Genomic DNA, 20304 nt, shown 5'->3' with positions numbered 1-20304 from the left:
AAAAAAAAGAGTGTTCATTAGTAATCCTGCTCTTAGTGTTTATGTTGATTTATATTGATTACAATAATAAGGCAATTCATTCTTCATGATGTAGGTTGGTAACTGGCAAAGTATCTATCTGAGAAAATTAACATTTGTTAATCAATGGTAAACCTCTAGATTTTCTCTATTCCCTTCAAAAAAATTTTACTTCTGTTATGCATTCTCTCTCTCTTTCCCTCCAAAGAATGTAATCAATAGGAATTAGACTTGCTCAATAAACTCCCTACTTCTGGAAATATCTTTAGTAATGTAATTAACCTGCACATCATTTAAAAGTCATTGTTTGAAAGCTGGATGAATTTAGACCCAGTAGACTCCACTTCTTTTCTTGTAATGAATTATCTTGGTAATATGTATGTACCTGTACCCCCCCCCCTTTATTGTGTTTATCTGCCTAATTTTTTTGTTATTTTTCTGATTCCCATCCTGGGCTTGAACTCAGGGCCTGAACACTGTCCCTGAACATTTTTTTGTCTTTATTCTTATGTGGAGGGGTGGTTTTGTTGTTGTTTTTGTTAGTTTGGTTGTTGTTGTTTTTGCCCAAGGGTAGCACTCTACCACTTGAGCCACAGCTTTACTTCTGACTTTTTAGTGATTAATTGGAGATGAATGTCTCACAGACTTTCCTGCCTCAGATGACCATGATCCTCAGATCTCAGCTTCCTGAGTGTCTAAGCTTGTAAATGGGAGACAGCAACACCTGACCAAATTTTTCTTTTCTTTTTTGCACCTAATACTTTTATTACTGAGAAAGACCATAGAACTTTTAAACCTCCCTTTGGTACTAGCCATCTGATATCTTTGACCACTGACTTTAAAATACATAAAAAAGTAAAATAGTCTTTAGATATGAAAACATCCTATCATTCTCTATTGTTGCTTTTTCAGTGAACCTAAGACAGAAAAGAAACACACACTTAATCCCTAACTTCCAAGCCAATGCACCAAACCTGTTACCACCAATTTAAGGCACATGAAGTGACTTCAGTCCTTGTATATGACAAGAGAAGGATTCAGGCAAGACTTAAACATAGTAAAAGTGATAGAAATTTGTTAGAAAACACTTGGAAAAAAAACTATATTAAGAAGAAATATATGTCACATAGTTTCCTTCATTTGTAATAATTAGAATATGCTTGTAAATCCACAAGTAAACCCAATGAATAGTAAAAGACAAAAAATTACACTTGGACATGATAATTTAAATAGGACTCTAAACTATCACACAGTGAGAGCAAAGGAGGATATTCTTAAGAGAGAATCACAATGGCTCAATCAATAGCTATGTGTATATGATCATATAAAATAATGCTTATTGAAATGAGCTCCAAGAAATGAAAGCAAGAGGTTTCTTATTTACTTTTTATGGTTCTTTTTAAAAAATTTATCCTGTATTTCCCCTTTTGTCACTGTTTTTTTTATTTCTGTACCTTTTGGCTTGTATATAAATTTGTCTAATTTGAGAAGGAGAAGGGGAAGCACAGAAATGGTGGCACAAGTGATGAACTAATTCAGCAGTGATACTCACTAGACACTATGTTGAAAATGAACTATACAACTTGTTGGGGGGGCTCAGGAGGGAAAAAACTGGGAGTAAATGAGGGAAGGAGTGACACTGTTCAAAAAGAAATGTACTTGTGACTTATGAAACTGTAACTCCTCTGTTCATTACCTTTACAATAACAATTAATAATAAGGAAAGAATTGTGACCAAGAAAGCACATGACAGAATATACATCAGCCCATCTCAACCATCTCGCACTATCTTCAGTGCTTACACAGATTGGCTTTGGGTTAAATTGGGAGAATTAGAGTCTTTGAAGAAAGCTTTCTGACTGATCAATTTCCTGTTCCCTGTAAGTTCTCTATGCCCAAGATTGAATGCTTTATTCTTATTTCCTCATTCTTTTATCCTTCTTATGTCCTCATTATTTTGTGGCCTTCTTCGCCCATTTCATTTTCAGGCAGGTTGTCTAGGCCTCAGTTCCCTGGCTGCCTGCTTTTCTACTAAATCTTATCACAATTGTGACAGCATCACTTTAGTACATTTAGCATACATGGAAGAGTCACTTTACATAAGTCTTAATAACAGGCAGTGCTAAACTATGAGAGAATTTTAGTTCTGTTACTGTAGTCTCTCCAAATAAAAATCATTATGTTTAACAAATTCTTCCTTGGGTAAGATGTTATATTTGATACCAAATTTTTTCTGTATTTTTTTTTTTTGCTTTTCTGCCCCCAGTTAAAAAGAAAAACTAAACACCTGGCCAAACTCCATATTTTCCTCTTGATAACTAATGTTAAATAAATAAAAAACACTTGTTGATATTGTGAATGCCCCAAGCCCAAATTGTCCAATATTTACAATTTTGTACTTTTGATTTTTAGGTAAGGGACATTCCAGCAAAGCCATTTGATTGTCACAAAGTCTATGGGCTTAAAAATTAACTCTTTGAGATGACTATTTTTAGGTCTGCCCAAGAAAACAGGCCCCTTAAACCCCCTTCCTCTTCATAAGGGACAAGGTGGTAGCCTTATCAGAAATCACCTGCCCCAAATCAGTAATTACCTGTCAATCAGCCTGACTGTGAGTCACCAAAAGGATCCTAGGTCACTTCCTTATCCTTTGAGGTCACTTCCTCATCCACCTTAGTCATGCCTCCTTTGGACTGTGGGAGTACCCCAGGCTCTGAGGTCACTTCTACATTCACTGGGCCACACCTCCTCTTCTACTCTCTTCTATATTGTCCTAAGGTGAATTATCTCAGAGGCCACATTTTGGAATATGAAATATTGGACTCTTTATTATACAGTTAACAGGCTGCCAGTGGCCCATTGTTACAAAGTCCTGCAGCCCCCAAATACACATAACATAGCTAGGAAACATGCTAAAGAAATAACAAAATACCAACAAGCCAATTCAGCTTCAATGGAGAGCTAAATTGGGACTCCATGATGACTGAAGATGAGCCAGGAAACAGAACACAGGACACGATCATGGAGACACACGTGGCAAGGCATCCTGGCAGCTAGGCTGGTCCAGACCTAAATAGGTTGGCGCAGGAGGCAGATCCACAGGAAATTCCCTGTCCCAGGCACTAGACTGACAGATTCAGTAACCTATCAGCCAAGTGCCCACCCCTGCCTCCAGGGATCCAGGCATGCGGATCATCTGGAAGGCAGGTGATGGTCAGAGGATTTCCTTCCGCCAGCATGAAGACAAGATGCCAGACCCTAACATCCACCATGTGGCCAATATGGGGCCAGCCAGATCTGACCTCCTTACTTCAATATAATCTCTCTCTGTCCTATGTTCCCTCTCTGCACACCTACATCTGGTACAGGCCAGCTGTTTCTAATACATTCTTTTCTGCCATAACCACATGGTGGTCTCCTTTTGTCATGACTTGCAACTATTTTCTTAGAGAACATATAATTTAACTGAGATTAACCACCTCTATTTTTTTTGCCTAAACAGCAAAATATCATTTCAAAGGCTCATTGATCTCAGATTTTGCTGATTAATTATAGCAGGGAGATTTTCTATTTGAAGGAGTTCACCTTTCAGTCATTTGGATCAGTAAATTTACTTCCTTTTCCTTCCCTGTTTAATATATTCAAGTGACATTTATGTTAGGAAAGGACCATTGACTATGGATTATTATCTTTTATCTCAATTATAAACAGGGGAAGGTAGTCCTAGCTAAAACCATGGAGGGCCAAGAACTGATAAATTCTAAGAGTTTTTTGGTTTGTTTTCTTTTTAATCATTGCTGTTTTTTTCCCAGTACTAGGGATTGAATTTGGGACCCTACACTAGCTCAGCAGGCTTACTAGTTTAGTGCTCTACCACTTGAGTTACACCTCCAAGCAGCTTTTTATTGGTAAAGTAGATATAAAATCTTGTGGAATTTTCCTCTCAGGCTGGCTTTGAATAACACCCCTCTAATCTCAGACTCCTGAACAGTTAAGATTACAATTATTCCTGTGGATTTTTCAAGTGGACCAAAGCTCTGAAGTATTCACTTCTAGAAATGTCATAGTCATTGTAAATGTTTTATTTACTTTATTAATTCACTTTAGTTTTTCTAACTAATGGTAAATTCTAATTAAAAACTAATTAGTGGTAAATTCTTGATAAAAGACTTTTACTTCTCAATGACATGGTTCATTGCACCTAAACCACGAAGTAAATGTGATAAATGAGTTGATTAAACAAATTCTTAATTATCTTGACTGTCCACAACAGAGTTTCTCAATTTTGCCATATTGATATTTCTAACTGGACAGTTTTACCTTCTGATGGGAACTGTCCTATGTAATTGCCAAACATTCCTGTAGCAGGGAGGTAAAATAGCACCTCATCAGGAGCCACTGCTTTGCCCAATGAACAGCAGAAACCCCACGCCTTCCTGAAAACACTTTCAGTACATTAGCTACTCACATCAGGGAAATTCAAAAAGAAGTTAACAGGATTTCACTGTGAAAACCCTCTATGATCATACTAAATGTGATCAAAAGTTCAACAGAGCAAGAGCTTGTGCTATAAGAATTGACAAAAGTTTGATTATTTGTGTTTTTCCTCTTGGAAAAAGCATTTGGAGCCCCTGTACAGATAGCTAGGTAAGCTTTACAGTACACATAAGTCACCCAGAGAGCTTGTTATAAAGCAATTCAGATTCATTAGTTTGCGTGGGAGACAAGATTTGAATTTCAGTAAAGTTCCTTATTGATGCTGGTAGCTTCTGGTCTATGGACTATAGTTAGCATACCAAAGCCCTAACCTAGACAATAGATCCTTCTAGAAAACATGGTGGCATGTAATAGGTAAAGAGCAACTAACTCTCTTGAGATCACTGTTCCCTTGAAAAAGGGAATGAAACCAGAGTACAACCAGTCAATGGGACTATTTCCAACTAATTGCCTCATTCTTTTTACATGGTCAACACCTTTGAACCTATTTAAACGTTGGTACATTGCCCTCACACTCTGCTCTTAATGAGGTTACTTGTCTCACATTTTCAATGAAATTGTGCCATACAGAAGGCATTTCCTACTCAGAGATGTCTGAAAGGGCACTCTCTTCAAGTATTAAAATAATTAACCTCTTAAACAAAATAAGTCTACATAGTTGGCCAGTATTACAACATATCTCACTTTTAAAGAAAAAATACACTTAGAAATCTCTCAATGGCATATATATAAATATATGCACATATTTCAGCCTATACAAAATGGCTATATATAGTGTTCAGCCTATGCAAATAGCAATTACTAAGGAACAACAAGACATTTATTGGTGAGCAATAAATACTCATAATTTCCTGTTTTGGTCACTCAAATTCAGGTAAATCTCAGTTATGTTTAATTTGGAAGGACAAATATCATATGAAAATTAAACTACCGTATAGTATTGGTCAACAGTTTGGCTGCAAATAGGCAAAAATTAAGAAGAAAAATGAAAAACTTAAAATAAAACTAATAGAATAATATTGCTACATGTGTCAGTGTTTCATTCACGTATATTAGGTATCATCAAACAGAGGCTGTAGTCAGGTGCTGGTGGCTCATGCCTGTAATCCTAGATACTAAAAAGGCAGAGATATGAGGACCACAGTTCAAAGCCCAAGCTTGGGAGGAAAGTCTGTGAGACTGTTAGACTGTTATCTCCAACTAACCACCAGAAAACTGGAAATAGAGCTGTGGATCACAGTGGTAGAGTGCTAACCTTGAGAAAAGAGCTCAAGGACAGTTCCCAGGCCCAAATTCAAAGCCCCATGACTGACAAAAAACAAATGAACAAAAAGCACAGAAACAAACCTAAAACAATGACAATGGGAATCTACTGGAAAGACTTTTTCTTTCTAGGATTGGGGCTTGTAAACACTCTACCAATTGAATTGTGCCTTCAGTCTTTTGGCTTTTCTGTTTTCTTTTCTTTTTTTGTCTTTTAGGTAGGGTCTCATACTTTTACTTGGACTAGCCTACAGGCTGAGAAATCTAGACATTTTTAAATTAGAAAATGACAAAAAGGCCACTTAGAAAAAAATCAATATAAATCAGTTGGAAGCTGGGCACAGGTGGTTCCCACTTGTAATCCTAGCTACTCAGAAGGCTGACATCTGAAGACTGCAGCTTGAAGCCAGCCCAGGCAGAAAAGTTTGTGAAACTCTTATCTCCAATTAAACACCAAAATGACAAGAAAGTGGATCTGTGGCTCAAGTAGTAGAGCACTAGCCTTAACCAAAAAAGCTCAGGGATATGGCCCAGCCCTGAATTCTAATCCCACTAGCAAAAAAAAGCAACACAACAAAACCATTTGGGGGAACTGGGTACTGGTGGTTCATGTCTGTAATTCTAGCTACTTGGGAAGTTAAGAACAAAATGAGCAAGTTTATTTTTTTGCTTTATTCTTTTTATTGCTATTATAAGGTAGTAAAGAGTACATTTCTTTTTGGACAATGTCATCTCTTCCCTGGCTCTTTCCCCGTTTTACCCCTTACCCTCTACCCCAAATTGTATAGTTTTGTTTGTTTGTTTTTTGTCTGTCGTAGGGCTTGAACTCTGGGCCTGGGTGCTGTCTCTGAGCTCTTCAGCACGAGGCTAGCGCTCTACCACTTGAGCCACAGCACCACTTCTGGTTTTCTGGTGGTTAATTGGAGATAAGAGTCTCACAGACTTTCCTGCCCAGGCTGTCTTTGAACCTCGATACTCAGATCTCAGCCTCCTAGTAGCTAGGATTACAGGCGCCTGGCTTGTATAGTTCATTTTTAACATAGGGTCTAGTGAGTATGACTGCTGCATATGTTCACCCTTTGTCCCTCCATTTCTATGCCTCCCCTTACACTCCCAAAGGCAGACAAACAGAACAAAAAGAAAACAAAGCAAAAATACCAAAATGAAAAGAGGATCAAGTCTAAAGACCAGGCAAAGCAGAAGACACAAAGAAAATCCCAAGTCAATAAAATGAAGGTCACACATTACTTTGTTCCTGTGATGCCAGCAAACACACACACACACACACACACACACACACACACACACACACACACACATGTACATATATACAGATACATGAAGATCATCAAAATCATCTAGTAGACACATAACAAATTTTGATACATGTCACAAAAACTACTGGATCAGCATATTCGTAGCCACCACCCACCATCACCACTCACGCTTCCTTTTTGGAAATATCTTCACATTCTCATTATTTTATGTTAAGTCTGTTTCTTGATGATGTTCATATCTCACTTGAAATCTTGCTTCACTGCAACCTACCTAAATGAGAGAGTTAAAACAAATCATTCCCATTCAATAGATCTGTATTGAGTGCCAGTTATGGGTAAAGCACCTAGTTAAATATTGTTAACAATTAAATCACTACATCCAGAGTGATGTCTACCATCATCCTGGGCCATTAAATCAACGTGACTAGGGAGAGGCAGATGGGTGTGCATCCGTATAGCTGTGAGTTCCTGCATTTGGTTGAGAAATGGCACAACTGGGTCATAAAATGCAAAATATAACTTTTAATAAGCAGTTCCTGCATATCGAACTTTGACAACCAGGTCAGTAAAGTGAGAAATTAGACATGACACATAAAAAAATACTAACTACTCTCTCAGGTCATAGAGCAGGAAAAAAATGTGTTGATTTCCAATAGATTACCATGGTAACATGTATTAGATTTTAGTGTTGAGAATTAGAGTTGCCATCCGTATGAAATATCTTAGCTATTTATCTCTACTTTTAGAGCACATGTTCTATTTTTAGTATGTGCTCAAGGAACAGTAACCTTCTAGACATGGAGTTCTGCAAATTAAAAATGGACAATTTAAATGCTATTAAAATGGGTTATATTTTTAATCAAAAAAGAAAATCCAGTGGTATGTTCAAGAAATACATGAAGGTCACTTTTAAAACCATTCAAGAATCATTACCACTAATTGAACTTTTATGTGAAGATTGACTGAAAAGAAGTTATGAAAAATGGACAGTTTCTTGAGACCATTTTATTTTTCATTCTTTACTTTTGTATTACCTAAAGCAAGTCTCTTTGTCTCCTGGTTCTTCAATTTTTATCAGTCGTAAGTCAATTGCCCCTAAGCTTCAGTAAAGAAATCCTGAAAGAACATATTAAACACTTCATTACTAACAACATATGTAAGGCTATTTGTCAGAGTTTACAGATTCTCCAAGTTTTGTGATATTGTGTCTCATTTTGCCAAACTAAAACCAAATTGAAGTGATTATACTTGCCAGGGGTTTCTTATGGTTAATGTGTTTGTTAAGTTGCCTCAGAGCTGTGGTTTCTATCATTAAAAAATAAAAATCACAATTCTAGCTGGGTGCTGGTGGCTCATGCCTGTAATCCTACAGGAACCACAGTTCCACTTCCAACTTTTTGATAATTAATTGGAGATGTCTTACAGACAGTCTTACAGACTTTCTCCTGCCTGGGCTGTCTTTAAACTGTGATCCTCAGATCTCAGCTTCTTGAATAGCTAGGATTACAGGCATAAGCCACCAATGCCTGGTCTTCTGATCATTTTTTATAAATTTTTTCATATTCTTTACACTATGCAAGTTTCATAGACTCAGAAAAAAAGTTACTGGATGTTTTTGAGCATGGAAAAACTATTCTTCTCTTTCCTCAAATCAAGTTATTTGCACGTTTTTAAGTAAACCGAAAAACATTTGCTAAATATACTCTTGTGTAAATTTAGAAAACATTACCATTTAGGGGACACCTTTACTTCACAGTTTTCACAAACCACTGATAATTTTTTATTAATCATATGACATAGAATGATAAAATAATACCCTATTCATTGTGAAGTAGTCTGTTTAATTACCATTTTGCTTAAAAAGAATTCATTATTAAGGACAAGATTTTCATGGATCCGAATTAAAGGCAACCAAACCTGTGTGTCCCTGATTGTTCTCAACCTTTTCATGGTTTAAAGAGCTCTTCCTCACTTAGGAGAAATTAAATAAGAATGGGTTCTACTATTGGTGTCCCCAAAATATGCCCTTTTCATCAGGATTATTAATAGTGGGGAAGAGTTCTTTTAAATGTTAGTAAACTTGCAAGTATCTCTTCATAAACTTTAAAGCAAAGCAGTTTTCTACACTTTTTTTTAACAGGCTTATATATTTAGAAAACATAGTAATCAAAAACGTTGAAGAAAAAGGAAAATATTTTATGTTATATCCATTGGGGAAAATGAACTAGCATATTATTTGATTATTGTTTTTCCCTTAACAGTCTCTAACTCTGGAAGCATTAAGACTGGAACAAAATTTTTCTCAAGAGAGTTATTCTCAGTGACTTTTGTGAAACACATTTTATTCTAATGCTTTCAATAATTATGGACTATATTAAAATACTAATGGAAAAATGAAAACAACGAAACTCTACAGTTCATCCATGCTTCCCATTTTGTATATTACAATGCAATAAGTCTTCCATTTGTACATTTTATAAATGTATTTCTTCAATTGAATATACTACAACTCATTATACTTTTTTTGTTTTGTTTCTTTTTTGTGCTGGTTCTTGGGCTTGAACTCAGGAGTTTGGGCACTGTCCATTTACTTTGGGGCCCAAGGCTAGCACTCTACCATGTGAGCCACAGCTCTACTTCTGGCTTTTTAATGGTTAATAAGAGATAAGAATCTCACGGACTTTCCCACCTGGGCTGGCTTAGAACAAGGATCTTCAGAAGTCAGCCTCCTGAGTAGCTAGGATTACATGCATGTGTCATTATTGCCTGGCACCGTTATATTATTTTGAAGGGACAGTTCAGTATTTCTTAGACAACATTGCTTCTATTGGTTATCTAAGCAGTCCAGATGGTCTGGGTTCTTTGTGCCACCCAGAGCATTCCCAATGGCAGAATGAATTGTTCTAACTGTGACAATATATCCCCTAGTGGATGATTGTTTTCAGGATAAACACTGCATCCCTTAACAGAAAGGAGTAAAACGGCAATGCCACCTTCACACTGACAATTATCTCTCAAGAGATGTTTTGTAACATTCCATCTGTGCTTGTCTATTTGTATGACATGTTCAGAAGGAAATTCCTAGTACTATAAAGGGAAATCAAATACTTTTTCTTCTAAGGTATTTTCTTTTAGGCATCAGTGAAGTTTGACACTTTGATATACAATAGCCCTGTCTTCTAAGCTGGTCACCTGAGGCCCTTTTTTTTCTTTATTATAGCAATATCTTCCATCTTTGTTTTTTTCTCCCCATTATACTTAATCTTATGAGATCTAAGATAAAACAGCCTGATCTGAATCCTGTATATATAAAAATATATTCCTATATATGTGTGAAGACACATAATGATATGCATATGGCCCATTTATACTCTTTAGATAGAGCTGTTTCAAACAAAACATGCACACTCCAAAGGGTAAAAGTTTTCTGAAACAAAGCTTTGTCTGTGTTAATAATTCCTCAAAGTATATTTTGAAAAGTCCTTGCCAGTTTTTCTCAAGGGAGTATTAATGTTCCATTCTTCTGACCTAATTTGGGGAAACTGGCTTAGATGATACATGAATCATCTAAACAAATATTTACAAGGTACAATATTTGCTTTTAAAGTTAATAATATATACTAGCTTAAATATCACAACTTCAATTTGCCATCCATCATCCATCATCCCACATGAACTTTCTCCATATTGAAGATCACAATACTTGATGAAAACCTTTGATGACACTCTTGCATTTTGCCAATCATTACATAACCCCTATGGAATTTCCCACTACCAACTTCACATACAAACTGTTTTTACACATAATTCCCCAAATGAGTTGCTCAATCTGACAAAGGATAATGATACATACATGCATATATATGTGTATATATATATATATATATATATATATATATATATATGGCTTTTCTTACTCCTATATGAAACGTTTAGTGCAGCAACATCAGTGCTCAGTAAAAATTAGCTTACTATCACTTTGTAATAAAATACATGTTTATATTCCAGACCCTGCTTCTAGACTTGAATTTCCTTAAAGCATAAAACATATTTCACCTATCACTTTATCTCTAGGACTCAAAAACACTATACCTAAGGCATGAAAGTCACTTATTAACAAATAGAAAAGTGAGTGAGTGAGTGAGTGAGTGAGTGAGTGAGTGAGTGAGTGAGTAAATAGAAGAAGTTGAGGGCTGGAAATGTAGTTCAGTGGTAGAGCTCTCACTTAGGATCTCTAAGACCTGAGGTTCCAAGAAATATCAAAAAGTTGGATTTCAAAGATATGAAGCAAGCTGGGTGCGGGTGACTCACGCCTGTAATCTTACCTACTTAGGAGATTAAGATCTGAGGTTCTAGGTTCTAAGCCAGCTCTGGTAGAAAAGTCCATGAGACTTTATGTCTCCAATAAACTAATCAGAAAAAGCTGGAAATGGTGCTGTGGCTCAAATGGTAAAGCAATAGCCTTGAGTACAAAGAGGCTCAGGGACAGGGTCCAGGCCGAGAGGTCAAGCTCCAGGACCAGCAAAAGAAAAAAAAGTTATGAAACAATACATAATTGATTTTTTTTGGTTGGTTGTGGGGCTTGAACTCGGCTTGGGCGCTGTCCCTCAGCTCTTCAGCTCAAAGCTAGCACTCTACCACTTGAGCTACAGAGCCACTTCTAGCTTTCTGGTGGTTTATTGGCGATAGGAGTCTCACGGTCTTTCCTGCCCAGGATAGCTTTGAACCTCCATCCTCAGATCTCAGCCTCCTGAGTAGCTAGGATTACAGGCGTGAGCCACCGGTGCCCGGCTACATAATTGATTTTCTGAATATACATTATGCATGAAAGACAATTTTAGGTCCATTCCATGAAGTTGACCATTTATTTTTATTTTTATTTTTATTGTGAAAATACTGTACAGAAGGGTTACAATTACATGGGCAAGATAATGAGTACATTTCTTGTCAAGCATTGTAACCTCCTTTGTTGTTTCTCCTTCCCATCCTCCCCTCACCAATCCCCACCCAATCCTCCCCCCCACCAAAGTTGTAAAGTTCGTTTTCCACATAACAACTTATACATCTCATTGTTGCAATGGATCCACCAGTATCCCTATTTAAACGATTTGTTTTTTCCCTTCCCCTCCACAAATTATACCAACCTCAAATACAGTGAAAGCAGGGGTTATACCATGGAGGAGGGACATACAAGGCAACAAAGAAATAATCTTATAAATGTGTTAGAAACAATCACCTGAAAAAAAAACATTTAAATACATATCTTAGGGTTCATTTCCCTAACATCAGAAGTTGACCATGTTTATATAATAAAGTTTTATTATTAAGTTAATGACATAGATATTAATAATTATAGCTCATCTATTGCTTGAACAACCCAATACATTGATCAAAAATGACTCAAAGAAGTACTGGAATTTTAGAGTAGAAACCCATAACAATCTAACATTTTGTTAGAAAATTGTGGATGCTCTTAGTTTGTAGTCCATATTTTTTTTATCACTGAGTACAATGTGTCAGAGAACTTTCAAAAGACTGAAGGTAGGGGCTGGGGAGGTGGCTCAGTGGTAGAGTGCTTGCCTTGCATGCCTGAGGCCCTGGGTTCGATTCCTCAGCAACACATAAGCAAAAAGAAAAAAGCTGGAAGTGGTGCTGTGGCTCAAGTGGTAGAGCACTAGCCTTGAGCTGAAGAGCTGAGGGACATCGCCCAGGCCCAGAGTTCAGGCCCCATGACCAGACCCAAAAAAAAAAAAAAAAAGACTGAAGGTAATCAGTGAAAAATAAATTTTAAAATACACAAACAGAAAAACAACAAAAACAAATATTCTTATGCCATTTAGATTTCAGCAGATAACAATTAACAATAATATACTTAGTTAATAGGCAAGTCAAATATTGTATTATATGATGATAAATATTCTAGGGAAAAAATCAGGAGAAGTGAGTGAAAAATATAGTCACAGGATTTTTATTTGGAAAGTGGTCAGTAGGTTGATTTGAGGAGATGCAAAACTAAAGAAGCAAAGAGGTATGCAAAAATCAATGGAGGCAAGCAGGTACTCTCACTCAGGAAGAACAACAAGAGTAAAAGCAGTAATTTATAAAGCAAAACTACAGACAAAAGTAACCTTTAATACACAATATGTGGCTTGGTGGTTTTTTTTCTCCGTTTGCTTTGGGTTATTTTGTTATTTGTTTTTTGTTTTTCCACTCATGAGACTGGAACATAGGGCCTGGGAACTGTCTGTGAGCTTTTTAGCTCAAGGCTAGTGCTCTACCACTTTGAACCACAGCACCAACTTCTGGTTTGCTGGTGGTTAATTGGAAATAAGAGTCTCATGGATTTTCCTGCTGGGGCTAGCTTTGAACTGCTGTCCTCAGATCTCTGCTTCCTGAGCAGCTAGGATTACAAGCGTGAACTGTTGGTGCCCAGTTAATACATGGTATATCTATGTGATGGGAAAAAAATGGAAAATTCATGCTTTAAAGAAAGCAAGTTACTTTAACTGGAAAAGCTTCATTGAAAAGCCTTCTCTTGCAGGTTTCGTAATATTTTGATAAATGAAAGAGAAAAGCACTTGGTTGAAACAGAATTGGGTAAAATACTTCAAAAATGAATTCACACTGAAGAAATCATTATGGCAAGAGGTTAGTTAGCTGCTTCCTTCATTCCTGAAGGAACTTATATGCCCACATAAGGGGTTCTAACTTAATTCTATGGCAGTATAAATCAACTAAGAAAATTCTCTGAAGAAAATTCCAAGGTAAAGACATATTTGGGGAAGATTAAATTATATACATTAGATTTTAAAAGCTATATTTTGGCTAGGCACCGATGGCTCACTTCTGTAATTCTAGCTACTCAGAAGGCTGAAATATGAGGATCATGGTTACATGCCAACTAGGGCAGGGAAGTCCTTGAGACACTTATCTCCATGTAACCACCAAAAAGCCAGAAGTGGAGCTGTGACTCAAGTGGTAGAGCACCAGCCTTGAGTAAAACCTCAGGGATAGTGCCCAGGTCCCGAGTGCAAGCTCCAAGACCAACACACACACACACACACACACACACACACACACACACACAAACGAAAGCCTACATATGATGTAGTTTCAATCCCAAGTGTATTTTGTACCGAAAATACTTTAATTACAATATCATAATTATGTGATCTTACTATTTAACCTTTAAATTTTGGTTTTTATTTTGGAATAAAAAATATAATCACCCACCCACTCCCAACTTTAAGAATATTGCAATAAATTTTCATTTATATTCTCTACTAATATAGATTATTTAACAATTTTTCATCATATTTACATTATTGTTTTTCTTATACATAGGTAAACTAAAAGAGAGAATATATGTGAAAAACATAGCACATATTCTTACTGAAACTTTTAAACTCATATTGCAGATATGGTGACTTAATTGTTCAATGTCAATCTCCAAAAAACAAGGATATTTTATTTAATGAGAGTACATTTATCAAACTCAGGAAGATTGAAAATGATAAAATGCTATTATCTACTATATTATCTATGTTCACTTTTCAGAAATTGTCACAATAGATACTCTTTATATCATATTTCCCACCCAGGATGAAGTACTACATTTAGTTGAGAATTCTCTTTAGTCTCTTAATCCAGGATATCCCCTCACCTTGTTTATTTGTTTATTTATTTGATTATTTCATTTAGACTTTCATAAACATTGACTTTTTTAATCATTTAGTTTAGACTGTGAGTGTGTGTGTGTGTGTGTGTGTGTGTGTGTGTGTGTGTGTGTGTACACTGGGGAACTGAACTAGGGCCTTAAGTTCTCACTTGGCTTTTTCACAAGGCTATATTTGTTCCTCCATTTCGATTGTCTTGATAATTCCTTCTTTTTCAAAGTTTATGTGTTTCTGCCTAGACTATTTCACGAAGGATGTGCCTTCGTAGCACCTCATACCAGAGGGCACATGACATCAACTTGTTGGTGATTCCACCTTTGGTCAGTTTGTCAGTTGATGCCCATTTTCCCCTTAGTTGCCAATAAATGATAGATTGAGAGAGTTTGGAGAGAGTATGACTATTCTGCCTCATCAATCTTTCAATAATTTTAACACCTGTAGTAATTCTTGCCTGAATCAATTGTTTTGTATGATGATTGAAAAATTATGATTTCTGATGATCATTTCTTCTATATTCATTAGTTTGCATTCTGCTTTGGGGTAAGCTTTTCCTATTTGTTTATTTATAATTAGTATTAACTCACAAATTCATACGTTATTCAATCATGATCATTATTCATTCAAGTTCATCTTGTAAAGTGTGCAACTTATGAATATTCTTTACTTCAAGGGAAGAAATAGCTTAATATGCTTCTCACCTAGTTGAGAAGAAAACACATTCCAAGAATAAGCTCTAAAAACTGTGTAGAGAATGGTGTATTTTTCCTGCAGTCTTGCATTTGATTTTTAAGTTTTGTGGTTGACAAACATGTACAATTAATTTCGCAGGGCTTCTAGAAATTTAGACTAACTAGGCCCTATGATGGGTTCTAGCCAATGGCCATATTGGGTTCATGATAGCCTCTTACTAAAGTGCTAATATTTTGTCCAAATGTTTGGTCACACAGATCAAGCTGTTCCATTCATTAGTTGTTTTAATTTTCATTATTATATTTTTATACACCTTGCCTGCTTCCAAAAAGGACTTGTTTATGCAAGAGCAAAACTGCTATCCTTCCATAATAGTTTATATGTTCCCAAAACATTTTCTTGCTATTACATGAATAGTATTTCAGTTTCTTAATGTGTTACCAAAAAAAATTACAACTGCTTCTAAATTGCACTGATGTATTGTAGAATTGAGTTGAATATCTTTGTAGGCTGAGCATAATTATCCTTCTGCCAGGAAAAAATAAGTTATACTGCTCCAGAGAAATAAATATGTATATATGTATATGAATTTATGTGGATGGATAAATCTTTATAAACTTTAGCTCCTTATAACACAATGAGCTTAGAAAAATGTAGTTGGTGAAGCTAATGAATAAACTGGGATCATTATAGTGTCTATCATGCATTTTCTCTACTAAGTTGTATTCTACAGCATATAAATCAGGGAAGAATATTTCAACAAACTTTATATAAAGAATGAATCTATTTTTCAATCAACTGTGCAAACATAAGCTATCTAAACTTCTCAAATACAGTTTAGACATTTTATACATATATAGATAATATGTGTATAGAAATCAAAGAGAAATACAAATGGAAACTCCAAGTTCCAAAATACACATAAACTTTTATTTACATTGTTAAAATTTTTACTTCAGAGATTTCTAGCAGAAAGAGCTTGCAAACAGTAGCACTAGGTATGAGAAAATAAAAAAAATAGGAATCTAAACTACACTAGGTAATTGTAGCAAGATTAGTGTAAACCAAATGTATTTATTATTTGCAGTGTAATCCAATATACTAAGAGATGGCATGTGCTTTATTTTAATTAGCTGTTTCTTTTAAAGGGTTGCTTGCTCCAACTGTCTTGATAAGAAAAAAATTGTAGTCATTGCTCAAAATGCTTGTAGCAAATCTAGTTTTAAATTGAAGCAATTTATTCCAAAAGCAGTCTACTAGTGGAGCAATAATCAATGTGTTTTCCCTTAGCTCATACTAGAGCTTTCCATTGTTAATTGCCTGTAACTAAATGACTGCTGGTGCCCTTAAATTGTAACTCTTTGGCACTTGTTCATTTGTTGTGTTTAAACAAATGCCAGTTTCCCTTAGGTTTTCCTTAGCGATTTTGCTTTACAATATTCAATATTCAGTCTCAGTCCCTTAAAGGTGGTAAAGCCTATCATTTTAACCAAATAACACAAAGGTTAAACAGATTTTAAAAGGTCTGCTCTTTCTCTTTCCATCCTCAGATGTTGAATCGTGCTGAAATGGAATCTTTTCATTTTTTTTAAATGCTGCTACTCCAGGCAACTTGAACTAGAGCTGAAAGCAGATCCTATTTCAAAGGGAAAAAATGACATTTGCTAGGACAACACTATTCACATTCACATAGTAATGCAAAGATAAAATACAATAGTGGGCCCAAATAATGTCTTTTAACTGTAATAGAATTTAACCCCTAGTAATTTTGCTCTGACCTAATGGATACTCAATAATAGGTAGGAATCAAGTTAATGAATTCTGTAGATTGGAGCAGATCAAGTGGAGACTAAATCTTATGTACCATTTTCCTGCCCATGCTGTATAAACCAATGTGATTAACAAATCAAATGGGAAAAAATGTAACCTGCACACATTTATATTGCTTAGACATGTATATTTCATAGTTTTCGAGAATCAGGCCCTGATGTGTGCCCTTGGGAAAAGACAAAATTTCATCACTAACATACAGATTCTGTAAGAATTGGATGTTTCTGTATCTGAAGTATTTTGGGGAAAATCTGAGATCCTGAAAGGATCTTGAATAAATTAGCTGCTTTTAAATACTGTTTCTTTGGACTAGTTTTCAGTATTCCTGTTATTAGTCAACAACTAATTATGGCTTAAAATATTTTTGCTCACTTTCTAAGTATATATAACTTTTCATCTAATTTTTAATTTAAAGAATTATTCAAATGACAGAAGACCATTCCTATAATTGCTAAGCTACACGAAACCTTTTTTCTTATTACATTTCAGACAATACTATTGATTGGCTAAATGTAATATGGCAAAGTATTACATATAATTTTTTGAATGGCTCATGACATCTAGCAAAGGAAAAAACTCGTGTTTGGGCAATAACTTCTCTAAAACAAAATAGCATACATTTTTTTCTCTAACTCATTTATATTCAATTTCTCAAAAATAAATGTTTAAATTTTGGGAAGACAATTTTATGAACAACACTTGAAGAAAATGAGAGTGTGTCTTTTAGCTTGTTAAGATATTTTTCAGGCCTAGTGTTTGATTGGCTCGTAAGCCGTTTGAGTAGATATGCTACATGACTATGCCTGTATTTCTATATGCAGGAAAAAAAAAACCCAAGGCAATATAAAAGAATCATTTCCTGTATGGGAAATTACCTAAAGCAGAGCTGCTCTTCTCACTCTTAGATTTCTTTAGAACTTCTTCCCACCTAGCCTGGGAGAACTTATAGAGCTTATCATTTTTTTGGTAGTAAACAAAATTTTAAGAATTTAAGTGTGATTAACCTAAGATAAAATTCATAAGGTTAAGCCTTCACATCAATCAGTTTTGGCAAATACATACAATTGTGTATCCACATCCAAAATAAGATGCAGAATATTTCCTTTATCCCCAAAATTCCCTTTTACCCCTTAGCAATAAGCCTTTCCTTTACCCATTATTGAAGCCTTCAGTTTCTGATTTATATCACTATGAATTATACTGGTTCTTTTACTTAGACTAATACAGTAGTTAGTACTTTGTATCTGCTTTCCTTTACTCCATGTAATCTTGAGATTTATGCAGACCATGTATATGGGTAGTCTGCTCTTTTTTTTCTTCCTCAGTATATTTTATCCTATGAATATAATGGTTATTGTCTACTGTTATTGGACTTTGATTCTTTCCATTGTGGCTACTATGAAAAAGACCACTCCAAACATTCTTGCACAAGTTTCCATGAGTATATCTACTTATATTTCTCTTAGGTAAATACCTAGAAATGAAATTGATGTTCACAAGGAAGAATCGTGTTTTACTTTATTAGAAACCATTCCCATATCTTCCTCTGTAGAAGTGCCATTATGTTCTTTTACTAGCAATATGTAGGAGTGGATATTAATTGTTAAGTGTTATTGATTACATTTCCAGTTCTTTTCTTGTGCAAGAAATTCTAGATTTGTAAAATGTTTCATTTTTTTACTTGTTTTTCTCTCTGAAGTTCATAAACTTCACTTTTAATAAAGTATTTTCTTCTATCTTACAATCAATTTTCCTAAATACAAAAAGCATACTTAATTAAATAGTAGTTATATGCATTTAATTTACTAAGTTATTTAATTGAGAATAAAGAACTAAATACAAAAATGTGTCTGAATTTTTTGTAATTATCATAAAAATAATAGTTTTATTACATACATGCATGTGTACATGCATGTACACACACATATAAACACACAAACACAGCTCTCTTGTGATAGCCACACTTCTCAAATTATTTTTCACTATGCTGTGTTGTTCCTATCATTATTTTATACCTATTTGTGAATGGTCATATTATTCCAGAGCATATATTACTGAATTAGCAGTTTAACTCTCTCCATCAAAGCTTACATTAATTGTAAGCTTATGAAAGTAAGTAATCCACCCATTGATAGTTTGTTAACTATGTAATCTAAAACATCATCATTCTAGTACTTTGATTTAAAAAATATTTGTACTTAATTAAGGAAACTAGTACTTTTGTACATAGTTCTGAACTTTAGAAAATGCTGGCTATCGATTAGTAATGATATGTGGACTATGACAATTATGGATAACATGCAGACATAATCACTTAGGTGAAGTGAGTTTCAATATGTTTTGATGGTGGCTTACTATTTGAATACCATTAGCTTTAGTTTTGTTACAAGGCTAATACGTTCTAAATGAGGAAAAAGAAGTAAATATTTTATCCCAAATTTTATTTGATAATTTTGTAATAATATAGGCTACACTGTTGTCTATACAGTTAAGAAAAATCTTCTTTGGGATAGTAACATGACATCCACTAGGTGGCTTACTTCAAAGGTCTACACTTTTAAGAAAAATCCTCTTTGGGATAGTAACATTACATCCACTAGGTGGCTTACTTCGAAAGTCCAAGTAAGCATTCCGCCTTCAAGATAAAGGTAGATCACTTTGGCCCTCCTGGCAGGAGTCAACATTCATTAGGTAGTCCTCCCAAAACTCAAAGAAAAACAGTGCCTTCCAGGAACTATGTGCTTTCAGCTCTCCATTTCCCTTCACCCCAAACTCTCACTTGAAAAGGATCAAGGTTCACATTGGCTAAGTGCAGAAGCTGTGCTAGCTTAAAAGCTTCATTTCTTTTTATCAATTCCACAAGCATAGTTTCCAGGATCTCCCCAGGAGATATGTTTATGTATAAGATTTGCTGCACTCAGACAAACCAATACTATAATTTTCAATCAGGTATTTATAATTCTTTTAGTCCAAATGCAATCTACCAACCAAGTTTCATTTTTACCATAAGCAAGGTTACTTAGCAACATAGTCATAACATATCATCTTATGCA

General features: G+C 35.1%; 1 protein-coding gene across 1 annotated transcript in view; it reads left to right on the top strand.

Annotated features, from left to right (window-relative positions):
• The window catches only part of Il1rapl1 (interleukin 1 receptor accessory protein like 1), a 1186632-nt gene that overhangs the window by 1137001 nt on the left and 29327 nt on the right, over positions 1-20304 (top strand). The gene's annotated exons all lie outside the window — the stretch shown is intronic.

The sequence above is a fragment of the Dipodomys spectabilis genome, unplaced genomic scaffold (genome assembly GCF_019054845.1).
Source record: "Dipodomys spectabilis isolate Male_0828 unplaced genomic scaffold, ASM1905484v1 ptg000156l, whole genome shotgun sequence".
NCBI lineage: Eukaryota > Metazoa > Chordata > Mammalia > Rodentia > Heteromyidae > Dipodomys > Dipodomys spectabilis.
The sequence above is the reverse complement of the archived record's forward strand: the minus strand, read 5'-3'. Positions and strand labels throughout refer to the sequence as shown.